Source organism: Lissotriton helveticus, chromosome 7, assembly GCF_964261635.1.
Source record: "Lissotriton helveticus chromosome 7, aLisHel1.1, whole genome shotgun sequence".
NCBI lineage: Eukaryota > Metazoa > Chordata > Amphibia > Caudata > Salamandridae > Lissotriton > Lissotriton helveticus.
In genome coordinates, this window is record NC_136068.1 from 664,231,615 (window position 1) to 664,252,584 (window position 20,970).

Here is a 20,970-nt window from a genome sequence, read left to right on the forward strand (position 1 = left end):
CTCTGTTGACAGTTGACTTTTGCATGATGTGTTGGACATTTATGTCAGTTGGAAAGGTTTGAAATGTTGAACCAATAGAAATATGTGTTTGGTTTTGAATTATTGTATATAGGAATTTGATTTGTTATTAACGTGTATATTTGTGTAATTTGAGAGAGAAAATGTGCCATTTCTTGGTTCTGCTGCAAGCACTGAAGCAGAGAGATTCTGTATAAGACTATCTACTGTGTGAGTGGCATTCTTCTTAATCTACCAATCAGTTTGAGAGGTGAGTTGATAACTTGTAAGGGAATGTATGTGGTACATTTTATTTTTAGAAAGAGTAATCTGTTTATCCTTGTAAAGTTTGTAGAATCATATTTTGAGTTTGTTTGCATTTGGATAACTATTGTGAAAAAATAATTTGGTAAGTTAATGTGTTTAGTGAGTTACCTTTGTGCAATAAAGTGCAGTACTAACAAGTGTAGAAAGTGTGCAGTCACTTTTTTAGTTGTAGAGTAGTTAATAGTGTTGCTTGCTTAGAATTAGACTAGTGTTTTAAATCTAAAATTTTGTAGTCAGTATACATACACTGCTGCATACACTCTTGGGCAGATTTACAATCTCCTTGGGCCTCTTTCTTGTTGTATTGTGTCACATTTTTGGATGTAATGTTGGCAAAAAACAATGCAGCAAATTGGAAATGTATTTGCAAAATGAGTTAGGGTTGTTCACTGAAATGTAGTAGTTATATACGTAGAATGTGTTCAGTCACTTAAACGTTTTAGTGTAGTAAATGTGTTTTTATAAAATGTATGGTTTTACATTGTTTGTTTAGAATCACACTGAGCGTCTGTGTACATTAAGGAATTTGACTTGCCCCTTTTTTAATAATCGCTCCTGTCTCTCCTCACATTTCACCGCTCTCTGCTTATATTGTCCCCTCTCTTCTGATATTTCTCCTCTTTCCTTATTCTCACTTGTCTTTCCTCAGAGTGCTGCTTGTTCTCTTAGTACCTCCTGTCCTCTTAGTCCCCCTCTGTCCTCATTCTCTCCTCTGTCTCCTAATACTCCCCCTTCTTTTTATACTCCATCCTCTGTCCTTTTTACTCCTCCCTCTCTCCTTACACCTCCCACCTAACAATTCCCCAGTCAGTATACATAGACCTCTGCATACACTCTTGGGCAGATTTACAAGCCCCTTGGGCCTCTTTCTTGTTCTATTATGTCACATTTTTGGATGTAATGTTGGCAAAAATAATGCTGCAAATTGGAAATGTATTTGCAAAATGAGTCAGGGTTGTCCACTGAAATGTAGTAGTTATATACATGGAATGTGTTCAGTCACTTAAACATTTTAGTGTAATAAATGTGTTTTGGTAAAATGTATGGTTTTACATTTTTTGTCTAGAATCACACTGAGCGTCTGTGTACATTAAGGAATTATACTTGCCCCTTTTTCAATAATCTCTGCTGTCTCTCCTCACAGTCTACCTCTCTCTGCTTATACTGTCCCATCTCTTCTGATATTTCCCCTCTTTCCTTATTCTCACTTGTCTTTTCTCATAGTGCTACTTGTTCTCACAGTCCCTCCTGTCCTCTTAGTCCCCCCTCATTGTCTCCTCTGTCTACTAATACTCCCCCTTCTTTTTATACTCCCTCCTCTGTCCTTTTTAATCCTCCCTCTCTCCTCATACCTCCCTTTGAACAATTCCTCAGTCAGTATACATAGACTGCTGCATACAATCTTGGGCAAATTTACAAGCCCCTTGGGCCTCTTTCTTGTTCTGTTGTGTCACCTTTTTAGATGTAATGTTGGAAAAAAATAATGCAGCACATTGGAAATGTATTTGCAAAACGTGTCATGGTTGTCCACTGAAATGTAGTAGTTATATACATGGTATGTGTTCAGTCACTTAAATGTTTTAGTGTAGTAAATGTGTTTTGGTAAAATGTATGGTTTTACATTTTTGTCTAGAATCACGCTGAGCGTCTGTGTACATTAAGGAATTATACTTGCCCCTTTTTCAAAAATCTCTGCTGTCTCTCCTCACAGTCTACCTCTCTATGCTTATACTGTCCCCTCTCTTCTGATATTTCCCCTCTTTCCTTATTCACACTTGTCTTTCCTCATAGTGCTGCTTGCTCTCATAGTCCCTCCTGTCCTCTTAGTCCCCATCTGTCCTCATTGTCTCCTCTGTCTCCTAATACTACCCCTTCTTTTTATACTCCCTCCTCTGTCCTCTTAATCCTCCCTCTCTCAACATACCTTCCTCTTAACAATTCCCCAGTCAGTATACATAGACTGCTGCATACACTCTTGGGCAGATTTGCAAGCCCCTTGGGTCTCTTTCTTTTTCTATTTTCCAGATCTAGACTCTCCTGAGGCACAGCCGGGAGCTTTGTGTGTTTGTCTAAAGCCGATTTTTAAAATTGTTGATATTTGATTTGTTTTAAAACAGCCCATTCTCACCTTGTATTTCGGGGCACTGTCTACACCCCCTGACACCCGCGCAGCCGAGCTAAACGCTGCCGCGGGACAGGATAATCGCATTTGCCGCCATCAGCGAGCCTGACCTCAGGCCACGCCCACCTTTACGAGGCCACGCCCCCCGCCTACATTACCGAGCTGCTTACGAGCTCGCCCCCAGATCTAGACTCTCCTGAGGCACAGCCGGGAGCTTTGTGTGTTTGTCTAAAGCCGATTTTTAAAATTGTTGATATTTGATTTGTTTTAAAACAGCCCATTCTCACCTTGTATTTCGGGGCACTGTCTCCACCCCCTGACACCCGCGCAGCCGAGCTAAACGCTGCCGCGGGACAGGATAATCGCATTTGCCGCCATCAGCGAGCCTGACCTCAGGCCACGCCCACCTTTACGAGGCCACGCCCCCCCCCGCCTACATTACCGAGCTGCTTACGAGCTCGCCCCCAGATCTAGACTCTCCTGAGGCACAGCCGGGAGCTTTGTGTGTTTGTCTAATGCCGATTTTTAAAATTGTTGATATTTGATTTGTTTTAAAACAGCCCATTCTCACCTTGTATTTCGGGGCACTGTCTCCACCCCCTGACACCCGCGCAGCCGAGCTAAACGCTGCCGTGGGACAGGATAATCTCATTTGCCGCCATCAGCGAGCCTGACCTCAGGCCACGCCCACCTTTACGAGGCCACGCCCCCCCGCCTACATTACCGAGCTGCTTAAGAGCTCGCCCCCAGATCTAGACTCTCCTGAGGCACAGCCAGGAGCTTTGTGTGTTTGTCTAAAGCCGATTTTTAAAATTGTTGATATTTGATTTGTTTTAAAACAGCCCATTCTCACCTTGTATTTCGGGGCACTGTCTCCACCCCCTGACACCCGTGCAGCCGAGCTAAACGCTGCCGAGGGACAGGATAATCGCATTTGCCGCCATCAGCGAGCCTGACCTCAGGCTACACCCACCTTTACGAGGCCACGCCCCAAACACCCCCATTAAAAAATGTGCTTTCCATGTACGCGCAGCGGACGGGCGCAGCGGGCGCGCCTAAGGCAAGCCCGTCTGGGCCCGTCCGGGCCCTGCCGGCCCCAAGCCCGGTCACTATGCCCAAATCCTCCGTCAATCGCCTCACTTATACACAAGCTAGGCTCCATGCCCTCAACCCATCTAAAAACATTAACTGCTATTACACCTACACAGGAGAAAAACCGTTTGCTAACTGCGACCTCTGCAATCCAGCCCCTACCGACACAGTAGGCCACGGCCCTCAGCTCGGTCTCCTGAACTGTAGGTCCCTCCCCAAACACTCCCACGAGATAAACCTTCTCATTCAGGAACTAGCCATCGACATCCTGTTCCTTACGGAAACTTGGCTCACCCCCCACACCGACTCTGATATCGTTAATGCCCTCCCACCTGGATACCAATTCCACTCTCAGAACAGACCCCTCGGTAGAGGAGGTGGCCTGGCTATAATATACAAAGAGCATTTTTCCTGTAGAACTAACAATGGCAATATCGAGGATTGTGAAAGTTGTCATTTTACTTTACAGATTTCACCTGTAACCTCCCTCTCGGGGCTACTGATATACTGGCCTCCTGGAGCCCCAGCCAAGTTTGCTAGCGCTCTCGTGGATACTGTTTCCCTTATGGCAACAACAACTCCCAACTTTTTAATCCTGGGAGACCTCAATCTCCACCTACTAGACCCTAAGGATGCAACTGCCTCCGAACTCCTTCTTGACCTCACTTCCTTCGGCATCCGATTAGTAAACCGAGAGCCCACTCACGACAAAGGACATCTTCTGGACCCCATCTTTACAAACATCCACAACCTTAAAACCGGCACTCCCATCCCTCTTCCATGGACAGACCAGTTCTTGATCCCCTTAGACTGGCACCTATTTCTCCCGCAACCCCAAACATCCAAAACCCGGGTTACCGACAGATGCTGGCACAAGCTCTCACCGGAAGAATGGGCCTCCACGCTCATGATAACCCTCCCCCCCTGCTCCCGACCCAGTCACTGCGGATGTGCAGTTTAACTCCTGGCTCACTCACTCTCTGGATGACCTCCTCCCCAAAACAAGCACCGTGAAACGAGCCAAAAGAGTAAACCCGGCCCCCTGGTACACCCTTGAGCTTAACCTATTACGCAAGGAGTGTAAAAGGACAGAGCGCTCATGGAGGAAAGACAAATCCGCAGTCAAAAAAGAAGCGTTCCGGGCATCCTTAAAAAAGTATAAACTCACGCTTCGTAACACCAAAAGCCAATTATTTGACGAAAGAATAAAAAACTCCTCCTGTCTGCCAGGGAAACCTTCGTGATATTAAAAGAATTACTCAAAGTACCGGAGCCAACTCCAGGGAATCCCCCAAATCCCAACACCTCTGAGGACAAATGCCAAAAACTAGCAAAATACTTTGACGAGAAAATTCAGAAAATTCTCGACACTCTACCTCCAGTCGATCACATTCCCAATGACGAGGGTGGCTACAAACCTGACCCGGCCATCATCCACCTTAACACCCTCGGCCCTGTAACCATTGAAGAGGTCTCGACCACGCTCGCGTCGATCAAACGTGGCTCCCCCAGTGACCCGGTGCCCATCCGAATTCTCAAAAAAGTGGCTCCCATGATCGCCCCCCCTCTCACTGACCTCATCAATTCATCTTTACTTCAGGGCAAGGTCCCCCCCAGCTGGAAAGCGGCTGTTCTCAAAGCACTCCTAAAAAAACCTCTTCTGGACCCCCTAGATATGGCCAATTACAGGCCAATCTCCCTCCTCCCTGGTATCAGTAAAATCGCTGAAATGTTAGTAAATAAAAAGCTCTCCCAGTTTCTGGAGTCCAACAACCTGCTTAAAAACTCGCAGACTGTATTCCGCCCGGGCCAGGGCACAGACACCGCCCTCCTGGCGGCAGTGGAGGAGGCCAGATGCATCCTGGACGCAGGAGGATCAGTGGCAGTGATCATCCTGGACCTCAGTGCGGCCTTCGACACTGTCAACCACCAGGTCCTTATCCAGCGACTCAGACACAGCGATGTGGAGGGCACTGCCCTTGCGTGGTTCGCGTCATTTCTTAACCACCGCTCCTTCCAGGTCTGGGAGAACGACATCCGTTCCCCAACAGTCCCCCTCCAATGCGGAGTGTCGCAGGGCTCCTCACTAAGCCCAACATTATTTAATGTCTACATGTCCCCATTGGAGGAGGTAGTCCCCCCGTTTGGGGTGAAAATCATCAGCTACGCGGATGACACCCAGTTAGTGGTATCCCTATCCCACCCCAAACAAGAACCAGCGAATCTCCACAGCTGCCTCTCCAAAATCCAGGGGTGGATGAACAACTCAGCGTTGAAACTCAACGGGTCCAAGACGGAAATCTTGCTCCTTGGGCAAAATGGCCTTTCTCTTCCCCCCAATATCTGGCCGTCCCGTTTGGGTGAAACCCCTGCACCCAAAACCGAGATCAAGAGTCTGGGAATCTGGCTCGAGAAGGACCTGTCCTTCAAAACCCAGGCCAAGAAAACCGCTGGGATCTGTTTCGGGCTCCTCAGATCAGTTAGGAGAATCCTGCCTCTGCTCCCTCCCATCTCCCGGAAATTGCTCATCCAAGGCCTCATTCTATCTAGGCTGGATTACAGCAATGCCATCTATCTGGGAGCACCCGAATCCACCTTCGACAAATTACAAAGGATTCAGAACGCCGCAGCCCGGCTTCTTACCAACACCCCGGCTAGATCCTCGGCCAAACCTGCTCTGAAGCTCCTTCACTGGCTTCCTGTTAAAGAAAGAGTCAAATTCAAGGCTCTCTGCTTGGCCCATAAACTCCTACAGGATAAAGGTCCCCCCATTCTCAGAAACTTTATCAGGCCTTACAAGGCCACAAGGTCTCTCCGCTCTGACCACGAACACTTCATCATAGTTCACAGAGTGAAAAAGGCGCGCACAGGCGGACGGCGCTTCTCCGTAAACACAGCCACCCTCTGGAACTCCCTCCCCCGCAAACTAAGGACAGAACCAGACCATCTCCGGTTTAGGAAACTACTGAAAACGCACCTCTTCCCCTGAGTCGGATCCCCCCTCCCCCCCTCTTTTCCCTGCTATCTACCCTCTTGATTGTCCTGGTCTTAGCGCTGGGATGCTTCCGGGTTACTAAGCGCTCTACAAAACCCTCATAATAATAATAATAGTAATATTGTGTCACAGTTTTGGATGTAATGTTGGCCAAAAAGTAATGCAGCAGATTGGAAATGTATTTGCAAAATGAGTCAGGGATGTCCACTGAAATGTAGTAGTTATATACATGGAATTTGTATAGTCACTTTTTACAGTTGTAAATGTGTTTTGGTAAAATGCATGGTGTCATATTTTTTGTCTTATATCACTCTGTGACTCTGTGTAGATAAAGGAATTATATTTGCCACTTTTTCTCCTCTCTCCTTGTCCTTCTTTTTTCTCTTCATACTTGCCTTTCTTTTTGCATAGTTCCCCTACTTTTCATAATCTCTCCTGTTTTTATATTCGCCCCTGTTGTTATAGGGTTTACTGTCTCCTCATGGTACTCTCTCTCCTTATACACTCAGTCTGCTCTTATATTTCTCTTTTCTCCACATTTTTGTCTCTCTCTTTATATTTCTTCTTCTTTTCTCATACATACTCATCTCTCCTTATATTCTTCCTTTCTTATTATTATCGCTCTTCTTTGCACATACTTCCTATTCTTTTCTTTTCTTTTTCTTTTTCTTTCTCTTCTCATACTCTCCTCTCTCTGCTCACACTTCTCCTCTCTTTTCTTATACTCCTGACTCTGTCATAATATTCCTCTCTTTTCTTATTGTCATATTCTTCTCATCATTCTCCCCTTGTCCTTATAGTCCCCCCTGTTTTCATATTCTCCTCTCTTTTCTCTTACTTCTGCCTGTCTCTTCACACTATTCCCTTTTTCTTATATTCCCTTTTGTCCTATACTTCTTCTCTTTGTGTTCATCTTCTCCTGTCTCTCTTTATATTCTTTTTCTGTTTTCATTTTGACTTATCTCGCTTTATACTTCCAGTTTCTGTTCATATTGCCTGTTCTCTTCTCTTACTCCTTCTTGACTCCCTGTGTATACTCTGCAGCACTTTCCTCATACTCCCCATCTTTTCATACTGACCTCTCTCTTTATATTTGTTTCTCTTGTCATACTCTTCCCTCTTTCATCATACTCTTTTCACTCTTCATCATCTAACATCTGTTTTTACTCCTTCCTTTCTCCTCATAGTGTATACTCTGTTCCTATACACCCCTTTTCTTCTTATGCACCACTTTTCCTCACATTATCCCTGCTCTCTTCTGGTACTCTTCTAATACAGCCCCCGTCTCCTCATACTATGTCTCTTTCTTCTTATACCCTCCCTTCTCTCCTCATACTGCCACCTTTCTACTCATACGCCTCCTTATCTCTTCATACTTTCTAGTCTTTTAATACTCTCTTTATCCCCTTATACTGCTGCAGTGTCTGCTTATATTCTCTTTTCTATTTATATTTTCCATTGTCTCATAGTCCTCTTTCTCTTGTTGTAACTCTTTCTATTTCCATACTCCCACATTTGTTGTGATAATCTCCCCTCTCTTCTTATAAGTAATATAATAATGTATTTCATATATTTATTTTTCTAAAGTGATATATATTTGTATAATAGATTCTTTTGATCAACACTGAAAAAAACTATCATGCCTTCAAAAACTGAAAAGAGGAAAGAACGAAAGAAAGCAGTTTATTTAAAGAGAAGTCATCTACAAGATTTACCTGAAGAAAAATATGTTAACAAAAACAAAAGAAGTCCTGGTAAGAAAACTAAGACTTTTCTGCAAAGATTGTTAAGCACTAAGAGTAGTGTGCACAAAGTAAAAAATAGTATTAGTGTATCTGCAAGTAAGGGAAAAGAGAAGAACCATGGAAAATCATCTTCTGAAAAAAACGTGTATAGTAAAAGGAGGAAAAACCAATGTAAGGAAATAAGGAAGAAGATGTTCTATAATAGAGTTCTGTCAAATTTGACTAAGGTAGTAAAGAATTGTAAAAAAAACAGCATTTTATAAGAAGAGGAAATGTATTGAAAATGTAGTTGAGAAAGCTTTTGAATTGAAAAAAACTGTTTGTTTTAGTAATCACTAGAATTCGATCACTAGATAAGCCAATCCATTTAATGAAGGCCAAAAGGGGGTGGAGAAGAGTTATTAACAGAAGTAATTTTTCTGAAGTTTTTTTGGGTGAATGGAAACATATTTAAAGTTCTGAGCCTTTTTTTAATGAAGAGAGTTATCTTCAGAGTAATGATTTGTTGCATGCGGTTGACACCAGTGGTCGTGATTATGAGGTTAGAAATGGTTGTCCTATTGAGAAAGAGAAAATTGTTCCTAGAAATGCAGAAGAGGTGTTAGCTGATGAAGTTTTAGGGAGACGTCCTAAAGCTCCAGTGTACACTTGGAATTGCAGTAGTATTTGTAGTGTACGTCAGGAATCTATTCATTTTGTACGCAATTTCTTACGTAACTATACTAAGAAAAGTGTTAAACAAAAGATTAATATGTTGCAAGGACTAGACCCTTGCAGAGTGAGAGAAAATACTGGTTTGCAAGGTCATTCTCTGGCTTGTCTTTCTTAAAAAGTATGTCGAAGTGTTTTTCACCATTTCAGGATGTTAGCAGTACATCATACTGAAATGAGGAAATTAGTCAGAAGATTGTATTATGCAAAAAGTCCAGCACTAATGTTAAAAAAGTTGAACAGTGCTCTTTTGCGTGGATCTGTATCAGATGTAATGAACGTTTGTGTTGAAATTCAGGTTAGTTACTTTGGTCCTGAAGAAGACAGTGCAGAAATTCATACGTTAGTAGAAGGAAATGTAGAAGACAATGTACAACATTGAACAACAGAAACATTTGAGCAAGAAATTACAAAGTTCAAGGTGATTTCGGGTGAAACACCAAATTATTCTTGTATTTGTTGTCTACGTACTTATTATAAAAATCAGACCAGGACTGTTGATCTGTATTTAGGAAAATAATAATGAGTGGATGGAATTTGCAACTTATTTGATGGTAGAGAATTCTTTTGATTTGGGTTCTGATCAGCGTATTTGTAAATATTGTTATAACAAATTAGACGAGAATAAAATGCCTGCTAGAGCTGTGCATAATAATTTTGAGTTGGTGAATATTCCTTCTGAACTGATGGATTTAAATAGTTATGAGTCTATTCTTATTCAATGTGTGCATCCTTTCAAGCTATTGTTCGCATGGAGCCTAAGTCAGGGAAATTGCCTCCTTCAGATTTACAGAGAGGATTAAAGGGAAGAGTTGTAGTATATTTGCCACTAGATTCGAAGAAAAATATTGAAACAATGGATGTAGAAAATGTAGAAGATGAACCTTTAGGTATTCTTGTTAATGGCATTCCTACTAAGAGTAAGAAAATCTGGCAGGAATTAGTGGATGTTAGGAAAGTGAAAAAGGCAACGTTGTATCTGGTAAAAAATAATCAATATTATAAAAATGTATATGTGATAGAAGAAGAAATAACTGTAGAAGAAGATAGTGACTTGCCATCTGGACAAATTGAAAAAGTGAATGTGTCCAGAACTGAAGAAATCTACGAACATTACAGTGTTCATCCACTTCATTCTAAAGAAGTGATGGGGAATACTATAGAGTTATTCCAAATGAAAGAAGCAAAGGTAAGTCCAATTAGCGTAAGGGAAAAAAGCTTGGAAGCTCGTTGTTTCCCTCATTTGTTTCCCACAGGAAAAGGAGGACGGTATGATGACCGACCTGTTCAGATTCCTGCATCTGAATACCAGACATTAAGATCGTATGCAGAAGATCCAAGATTTCGTCAATGTATTCCGTATTTGTTTCATCCTTTGTTTGAGAGTGATTTGTCTGGACTTTCTTATGCAGTAAACCATATATTGAAAACAGGTGTACATCTGCAAAATGGTTCAGCAAAGCAATTTATGGATAAAGTACACCAGAAAGATAAAGTTTTGGAATGTTATGTTATGTTATGTTATTTATATTTTTAAAGCGCACTGATACCCCAGCAAAGGGGCGTCCAGGCGCTCAGACAGGTACTGTAACATAGCAGGCAGAATAAAAGAGGGCTATTCAGAAGTAGAGAACAAGAGCGTTTTAATAGTACGCCTAAAAATGAACAGATCATTCAGAGCACGGGTGTGTGCTGGAAGCGAGTTCCATAGTCCTGCAGCAAGCATCCGGAAAGAGCGTCCACCCATTCTGCTGAGTTTAAATCGAGGGCAGATCGCCAAATGCAAGGCCTCAGATCTAAGAGATCTCCAAGGGATATAAGGGGTCAATAGATTGACCAGAGCTGGTGGGGAGGAAAGTTTCAAAATTTTGAACGCCAGGCAGAGTGCTTTGAAACTTAATCCTCTGCCTGACCGGCAGCCAATGAAGAGAAGAGATAGTGCCGGAGACAGAGCAATGCCTGGGGAGACCAACAATGGCCCGTGCCGCAGCATTTTGCACCCTCTGAAGTCTGGCTACCTCAGCCTGGTTAGCCCCCCAGCATCAGCGCACTTCCGTAGTCCAGCCGAGATAGTATAGAGGCTTGGACTACGAGCTGCCGGGTTGGAGGATCGAAATATTTAGGGCCGGCCTTATGCCTCGCAATATGCCGTAACATGTACCTGCAACCCTCTTCGAATGCCCAATGAAGGTGAGCGCAGCTAATTAATCTCATGGCATGTCAGCGTGGTACTAATGAGTTCTGGTACCGTCGTCATGGAGAACTTAAAAGTATGCTAAGGAACTTAGGAACTCCTACATGGTTCCTTACTCTAAGCTGTGCTGAATATGCTTGGGATGATTTACTTCAATTTCTTCGAGAGACAAATCCAAATATACTAATTATTGAATACAAGATACCTGGAGAATTGTGCTCGTTGGATCCAGTTAATGTATGCAGGTATATCAATCATAGATTTGAAGCTATGATGTCTTTTATCACCAATAAAAAAATCCTCCTCTTGGAGAGGTTCTGGGCTTTTTTTGGAGAAAGGAGTAGCAAGCAAGAGGAGCTCCTCACATACATATGCTAATATGGATCAAAGATGCTCCCAAATTTGGAACAGATTCAGATGATACTGTGTTGTCTTTTATTGAAGAATATGCTACATGTGATATACCCAAAAGTACACAAGATAAGGACTTAAGACAACAAGTCTTAAGTTTCCAAAGCCATCGTTGTGGGAAATACTGTTGTCGAAAGTACAAATCTAAGGACAAATTCTACACCAAATGCGGGTTTGGATTTCCACGTCCTGTAATATTGAAAGGAAGAGTGAACAGTTTTATGTCATCTTTGCGACATACTATCACAAGAAAGTCTCAAAAAAATACCTACAACTTGAGAAGACATGGAGAATCAAAGCAAATAAATTACTATAACCCAGTCATTTTGTCCATGTGGAATGCTAATATTGATATTCAATATGTTGCGGACAATTCCATTGCTGTTGCTCGATGTGTAACATCGTACATAACAAAATCAGAAAAGACAGAATTGAAGGAAATGTGGGAAGAGATTTCCCTTGAGAAGAGTCTAAGTACGAAATTATGGGGCAGATTTACAATTACTGGCGCATCCCTGCATATTGGCAAGGATGCGCCAGTAATTGTGCGCCGCAGCTTCGCCACCCATGATGCGCCGCATTTACAATGCGGTGCACCATGGGGCAAAAACGGCACAGATGCGTCACGCATCTGTGCCGTAAAAGCGGCGCATTGCTGGAGTTGCGTCGCAAGCGCGATACAGTTCCAGCAATGATGTGGGGGGCCCTATGTGTACAATTCTGCGTCAATCCTTACGCCTGCTTCAAGAAGGCGCAGGGTTTTGACGCAGCATGGGTCCAAAAGTGACTGAGTGAAATCTTGTAGATTTCACTCAGCCACTTTTGGGAGCCCTGCGAGGGTACGCCTCTTCTGGCGCAGGGATTTACAACGTGACGCATCTGGGAGATGCGTCACGTTGTAAATACCCCGCACCTTGGTGCATCTTTTGTGCTGCCGCTGCGTCACAAAAGTGACGCAACGGTGGCGTAAAAGTGGCGCAAGGGGCTTGTAAATCTGCCCCTACATACTTACAGTTTGAAGATGTTATCTCATCGAGAAATTGGAGCGTATGAATGCTCGAATCGCTTATCATCTGCAAGTCTATACCCCCAATTTAGAAGAATTATTTGGGTGAGTCTAGGTCTTGCTGCAACACGAAACCGAGTACTTAAATCTGTACAAGAAATGTAATATATAGCTGAAAAAGACACAAAAAGTACAGATATTGTGAAAACAAATATGTTGGATAGATATTATCCAAATAGAAGTCATCATCTTGAGAACATTTGTCTCTATGAAGTGCTGCAAAACTATATTTTTAAACGGAATATTACAGAAAACATCAATATTGGTATATATGCCGTTATTGGTTCTGAAGGATGTATGGTGAAACAAAGAAAAGGACATTGGATTAATCACCGTAAACTGAGTTGCGAAACACCTGACGAAAGGGAATTTTACTATTTAGCTCTTTTGCAACATTTTAAGCCATGGCGTTCAGAATTGGAATTACTTGGAGATTTCGAGAGCTGTGAAGATTCCTTCAACGCAAGAAAATATACTATAGAATGTCCTGTTTTAGCTAATTATGTGAAAATGTTGAATGACGAAATTGAGCAAGAAGCTACAATTGCAGCTGAGATTGCTACAGACATTTCTCAAGACAGTCTAACTTCTGCTCCGTTAAGTCAGGATCCATTAGGAGAACCAATTATTCAAAATGAAGCAGCAACTGCTATGGAAGAGGTGGAGACAGCAATGTATCAAGCTCAAGAAGATGTAACAAACTTAGGAAACTTGGAAGAACAACTAAATGTTGAGTAGAAAGAAATATATGAGCAAGTGAGAGAACAGATTAACCATGGATTACTTCATGAAAAGAAAGAGTGCTCTTGCTCATCGTTTCAACCTATCCGAATGTACGTGAGTGGACAAGCTGGAACACGAAAAAGTTTTTTAATTAACGTAATTTCAACTTATCTGCACAAAACAACTGAGTCGCATTTGTCTTGTGTTGTCACTGCTCCAACTGGGTTGGCGGCACACAATATTAAAGGAATTACTTTACATCGTTTATTAATGCTACCAGTAGAGCATGAAAACAAATTGGAATACCACAAGCTATCTGGAGAAGCTTGTTGTGAAGTTTCAAGAGTCTTGAAGAAAATGAAACTTCTCATTATTGATGAGGTAAGCATGGTATCAAACTTAATGCTTGCCTTTGTGCATTTAAGAATGCAGCAAATTCTTAAAACAGAGTATGACGTATTATTTGGAGGAAAACACATCATGGTTTTTGGAGATCTACTACAAAAGTAAGTAAAAGGGCAACCAGTGTTTAAAACACTGGCACATGAAGATACCAGAAAGTCTTTGTGGAGTATTGGAAATGTTAACATTTGGTCATTTTTTGAATATAAGGAACTTATTACAAATATGAGTCAGGCAAATGATGCAGATTATGAAAATATTCTTCAAGATATAAGAATTGGAAAAATGACAGAACATGGCAAACAAGCTTTACAGAGACGATTACTTCCCAATTTGTTTCCAAAAGAAAATTTTGTTTCTGAGAATAAATATATGAGAATTGCAGAAAACAAACATGTAATCTGCTTAATGGCAACAGTGCGTGAATGTTCTATATTCAATGAAGAAATGTTAAAGTTGGTAAATGAAGAATTTATAAAATTGGAAGCTATTGATAAAATAGAACATGAAGGAATCACTATTATTTTGACTGAAAAGTTGACGAGGAAATTGGATTCTTTAGAGAAATCAATAAGTAAAACTGCTGGTTTAGAATAGAATTTGTATGCATGTGGAAACTGTAGGGTAATTTTACGACATGGTTTGAATGTGGAAAAAGGTTTTAGTAAATGGAGCAATGGGTAAAATTGTTGATTTTGTTAATTTTGTAAATAGAGATGGGATTATATTTTTGAAAAATAAATTTGATGAAATTGCTGAAGTACAACAATTTTGTCGTTGTTCAGCTCGGTTTTTGCTTGTAAAAGATTTGTATGTACGCAGAAAACAGTTTCCTATTTCTTTGGCATATGCGGTGACCATCCATAAATCTCAAGGTTTAATTGTAGATAGTACTTTAGTGAATATTGGAAGTACCGTGTTTAAAGAGGGTATGGCATATGTTGCTTTGTCTCGAGTGAGAACTTTATCTGGATTGTACTTGATTGATTTTCATGAGACAAAGTTTAGTGCAGATGCAAATTGTGTGAAAGAGTATATTAGGTTAAGAGGAAAATATGCAACCAATTTAGGTCAATATCCAGTATTTGAAAAGCGTGTGGTAGGTAGAAAAAGAAGATTTGAAAATATATCTGTAGTGAATCTGTAGAGAAAGAAAAAATACAAGATGAAGTTGCGCCTGCAAGCAAAAAGAAAAAAGGACAGTGTTGAAGAGAATGTTGGTTATCGGTTTGAAAATAGTTGTGGTGTCAACTGCTATGCTAATGTAGTTGTTAATATTGTTTTTTTTCTTGAAAGTTTGCAACAGCAAATTGTTGAAAATCAGGACGAAAGATTCTCTTCATTGTTGTATTCTGTTTATGAGAAATGTAGTAGTGATAAAAGTAAAATACAAAGTGTTTCTGATATTCGAAATGTTTTGGACATATGTTCTGGTTCTACTCAATTTACGTGGAATATTCATCAAGATTGTCAGGAATTTTTATGTATATACTAGGTGTATTGGAAGATGAAGGTATAGATATTGAAAACCTTTTTGGCCTTTCTTATAAATGGCAACATGACTGTAAAAATTGTTTGTTTACATGTAGTTACTTTTGTAGCTGTTGCAGTTATTTTTCATGATGGACCTTCTACAACACCTTGACATTACACTGTTTATTTAAAATGTCTGAAAGGCTGGATACATTGTAATGATAGTCAATTAGTTTTTAAGTAACGTTTGCCTAAAGAGTTACCAAATTGTTACCTAATATTTTTAAAGCCAAAATTTTAAAATCAAAGTTTGGCCTTTCAGGATTACTGCTGTTAAGGTAGATTAGTCTGGTGTTGTACAGTATTTTGTAAGTGAGGGTGAGGAGCTTGAAAGTGATCCTCTTGTTGATGTTGAGACAGTGTAGGTGTATCAAGTCATGGTTGATGTGGCTGCAGCAGGGGACATTGAAGATTAGTCTGCTGGAGGTGCTTTGGATTTGTTGTAGTCGTTGTAGGTGTTTCGCTGGAATTCCTGTGTAGAGTGTGTTGCCATAGCGTAGTCTGCTGCTGATAAGGGCCTGTGTTACTGTTCTTCTTTTGGTTAGGATCCACTTGTAAATGTTGCGGAGCATGTGGAGGGTGTTATAGCAGTATGAGGAGATGTTGTAAACTTGCTTACACATGGAGAGGGAGGAGTTGAGGATGAATTGTAGGTTGTGTACATGTTCGGTAGGTGTTGGTACTGTTCACAGTGTAGTTGGCCAGCTGGAGTCATCCAAGGCTAAGGGGGTGGGTCTGAGAATGAGTACATCCATGTTGTGCGAGTTCGAGCTTCTCCTTATGCAGTTGGTGACGTCCTTAATTGCGTTGTGGAGGTTGTTTTTTGTGGTATGTGGCTTGTTGGTGAGAAAGAGGATGAGCTGGGTGGCGTCGGTGTAGGACATGATGTTGAGGTTGTGATGGCAGGCCACTTGTGTGAGGGTGGCCATGGAGATGTTGAACAGCGTCGGGCTGAGGATGAGCACTGGGGGATGGTGCAAATGATGTCAGTGGTTTTGGATCAGAAGGCTGGGAGGCAGACGCTCAGGATTACTATTGAACAACTTTCAAACTAAGAATTTCACACATACTATTTGGCCATGAGGGAAAGTATCTGAAACCATTAAGGACTTTTTGTTGTATATTTTGTCAGCATATATTTGCAAATAACATTATCTACCGAGTATGAAAATTAATGATAGTGTTTTGTTATTTTAAGATTGTTTGACATACCTCATAGTTACATAAGAAATTGGTTTCAGAAAAAAACATTTAACATATGTTTTATTTCTATCTTTTGATTCTTATTGAGAATGTTGAGTGGGGTTTTTTAAGATAATCCTCTTGATTGTCTCTTTTTGCCCGCTGTTATGTGATGAGTACTACTGAACTCACTGTTTCTAGTGAAATTCAATATATTCTGAGAGCAGCAAAAAAGGCAAATAAAATGCTTTAGAGATTATTTTGTGTTGTAAAAGATATATTGTAACTGTATTTTTTTGTCTTCTACAGATGCAAATTTTATAATATGTATTTTTTTAATTTATTATTTTGAAGGTAAGTATAAGTAACTCTTAAAAATGATTGATGGGATGTACTTCTACAGATCTGAAGTAACAGAACTTGGATGGAGTACATACGTGTGTAAAGATGGTTTGTATCTTTTAAACACATTTGAAGAAATGAATATGTATATACTGAGTGTACCTGTATTCTTTGCATTTAACTACAACACATCCGCTACTTTGGAACTGGTAAGGTGACATATTGTAGTTTTTTTAGTACTGCATTTTTTTGTAATAGCCTTAGTTTTTTCCTATAGTGATGAGGAGGGACTGGTTTGAAATTGTAAGAAAATGTTATAACTATAAATTTATACAAGACATTTTATTTATATAATCTTATAAAGCAGTTGAGAATGATATTTGCATAATATTTTTTAAAGGGCAAAATAGTTGCTAAAGATAGTTTTGTATTATGTAATAGGAAAAACGATAAAATGATGTGTTTATGTTTTTGTACAGGGATCTACAGCATCAAAAAATCACTATGGAAGAAAAACAGAACAATATAGAAGACGGTTTCGAAATTATTAACACTCTCATAGAAGAGCTAAATATACCTTTCATGGGCAGCGAGAATATAGATGAAAATATTAGTGCTGCAGATAATAGCTGTGATTTTTTAGATGAAACCTTGGATTGTGATTTTGAGCAAGCATTAGAGGACATCGAGTTTCATCATATGACTTTTGAAATTGATAAAGAAGAAAATGAAATACCTGATGAAATTATTTTAGAAGCTCTATTAAATTATGAAATGTTACAAGAATACATTTTTTATTATATATTAATAATGGTTTGAGAGACTCTTCTTGCAGAATTGTAATAATTCAGCTAGTACCCAAGTACTCATGGTGCAAAGTGGGCCTTAGGGCATGGACTGCTTCAAGCCCCTATAGAGTATGAATGCACTCTTCTATGCACCTTCAAACTTGTCTTTTATAGCTTGTATATCCCAGTCTATATACTTGCCCCCTGGTTCACCGACGAACTCAAGGACTCCAAGAAGACCTGCCGCACCCTCGAGAAAGCCTGGCTCCTCGACCAGACCATGGACAACATGACCGCCCTCAAACCCGCCACCCGCAATCACCACCAGCTCATCCGCACCACCAAGAAGAAATCACTGAAGGAGCGACTGGACAACAACGCCCACGACAGCAAGGAACTCTTCAGCATCGTCAAGGAGTTCTCCAACCCCAGCACCGGCAACAACGACATCACTTCTTCACAAGATCTCTGCAACTCTCTCGCATCGTTCTTCCACCGCAAGATTGCCGACATCCACAACAGTTTCGACACACCATCCACGCACCCAACCGTCGAACCAACGCACCCCACTGCCACCCTCCGCACCTGGACCACGGTAACCACCAAAGACACAGACCGCACGATGAACACCATCCACTCCGGATCTCCAACCGACCTCTGCCCCCACCACGTCTTCAACAAGGCCGACTCCACCATCGCACCCCAACTCCGGGACGTCATCAACACCTTCTTCAACACTGCCACCTTCCCGGAGAGCTGGAAGCATGCCGAGCTCAGCGCCCTACTGAAGAAACCAACAGCGGACCCCACCGACCTCAAAAACTTCCACCCCATCTCGCTCCTCCCTTTCCCTGCCAAAGTCATCGAGAAGATCGTCAACAGACAGCTTGCCGCTTTCCTCGAGACGAACGGATCCCTCGACCCCTCGCAGTCCGGTTTCAGAGCCAACCACAGCACCGAGACCGCCCTCATCGCAGCCACCGACGACATCCGAACCCTGCTCGACAACGGGGAAACAGCGGCACTCATCCTCCTGGACCTCTCTGCAGCGTTCAACACTGTCTGCCACCGCACCCTAGTCCAACGCCTCAGCAACACCGGCATCCAAGAGAAGGCACTGGAGTGGGTCATCTCGTTCCTCGCCGGAAGAACACAGAGAGTCCGCATCCCCCCGTTTCGATCCGAGGCCACCGAAGTCATCTGCGGCGTCCCGCAAGGCTCATCACTCAGCCCCACCCTCTTCAACATCTACATGAGACCTCTTGCTGCCATCGCATGCCAACACAACCTCAACATCATCTCCTACGCCGACGACACCCAGCTGATCCTCTCCCTCACCAGAGACCCCGACACCGCCAGAACCAGCCTACACGAAGGGATGAAAGACGTCACCGAGTGGATGAAGAACAGCCGCCTGAAACTGAACTCAGACAAGACGGAAGTCCTCATCCTGAGACCATCGCCCGCCGCCTGGGACGACTCCTGGTGGCCCCCAGCCCTGGGCACCGCTCCCAAGCCGCTCCCAAGCCAACAGACCACGCACGCAACCTGGGCTTCATCCTGGACTCCTCCCTCTCGATGACCAGACAAGTCAACGCCGTCTACTCATCATGCTTTCACACCCTTCGCATGCTTCGCAAGATCTTCCGATGAATCCCGACCGAAACCAGGAAGACGGTCACCCAGGCCCTTGTCACCAGCCGACTGGACTAGGGAAACACCCTCTATGCCGGTACCACAGCCAAGCTACAGAAAAAACTCCAACGCATCCAGAACGCCTCCGCCCGACTCATCCTGGACATCCCCTGATGCAGCCGCATCTCCGGCCACCTGAGGGACCTGCACTGGCTCCCCGTCAACAAGAGGATCACAATCAGGCTCCTCACCCACGCACACAAGTCTCTCCACGACCTGGGCCCCAAGTACCTCAACGACCGCCTGACCTTCTACACGCCCACCCGCCAGCTACGGTCTACTAGCCTCGCCCTCGCCGCCGTACCACGCATCCGAAGAGCCACCGCCGGAGGCAGATCCTTCTCCTACCTGGCGGCCAAGACATGGAACTCCCTCCCCATCCACATTCGGCTGACCCAGGACCACCTTGCCTTCAGGAGACAACTCAAGACCTGGCTGTTCGAGCAGTAGCGGACCCCCTCCCCCAAGCGCCTTGAGACCCTTCCGGGTGAGTAGTGCACTATACAAGTGTTATGATTGATTGATTGATTGATTGAGCAAAGTCTCTGTGATTGCTGATTCCGCATTGTGCTGAGCTATTTAGCAGAATGTCCTTATCTATGCACTGTGCTAAAAATGAAGGTGTTTTAAATTCAGTCAGACACTCTCCTTGCAGAACTATAATTATCCAGTCAGTACCCAAGTAATCATGGTGCAAAGTAGGCCTTAGGCCATGGACTGCTTTAAACTCGTATAGACTATGCATACAGTCTTCTATGTACCTGCAAACTTCTCTTTTATACCTTCATTTCCCTAATCTGTATTCTTACACTTCCTCTAAACACTTTGTCACTGTTGTTTTAGTTTTGTATTGAGTCATTCATTAGTGTGTAGTAATCCATTTACTACATTAAAACAGTAATGAGCAGATGTACAATAACTGGCACTTCCCCAGGAATATGGCAGTTATTGTGCACTGTGACACCACCACCATGGATGCGCCGTATTTACAATGTGCTGTACAATGTGGTGCACAATGGGGCACAAATGGCACAGAAATGTGCTCTATCTGTGCCGTGAAGGAGGCACATTGTTTGAGTTGGGTTGCAAGTGCAACGCATCTCCAATATTACTCTGCACTAATGCACTAATGTCTCTAAAACTGTTTTTAAAATTGTAAAAGATCTTACTGCAAAGAAAACCACCATCTCTGCTGTCACCTCTTCAGACCTATGTAATAACATGGCCAACTTTTTTACTGACAAAATAAAGAAAATTTACGAGACCTTTCCCCACTCCCCTCAGCCTTCTGTTATGTTAGATCCTAGCAGACCTTGTCTGTTCTCCCTTCCCACACTAGAACGTGAGAGGTTCGATAAAATTTGTAAAAAAATCAAATCTGGCTCCCCGGCCGATCCCCTAAAACCCGAGACCTTCTGTGCAGCTAATGAGCTTATCACGGAACCAATACGAAATATTATTAACCGGTCTCTTTCTATGGCCAAAATCCCTTTTAAATGGAAGCAGGCATGGGTATCTCACATTTTGAAAAAGCCCACTCTGGATCCTACCCTTCCTGAAAATTTTCGGCCCATCTCTCTTCTTCCTTGGCCAGCTAAAATCATGGGAGCACATGTTAATACCATCCTTACCAACTTCCTCCTAA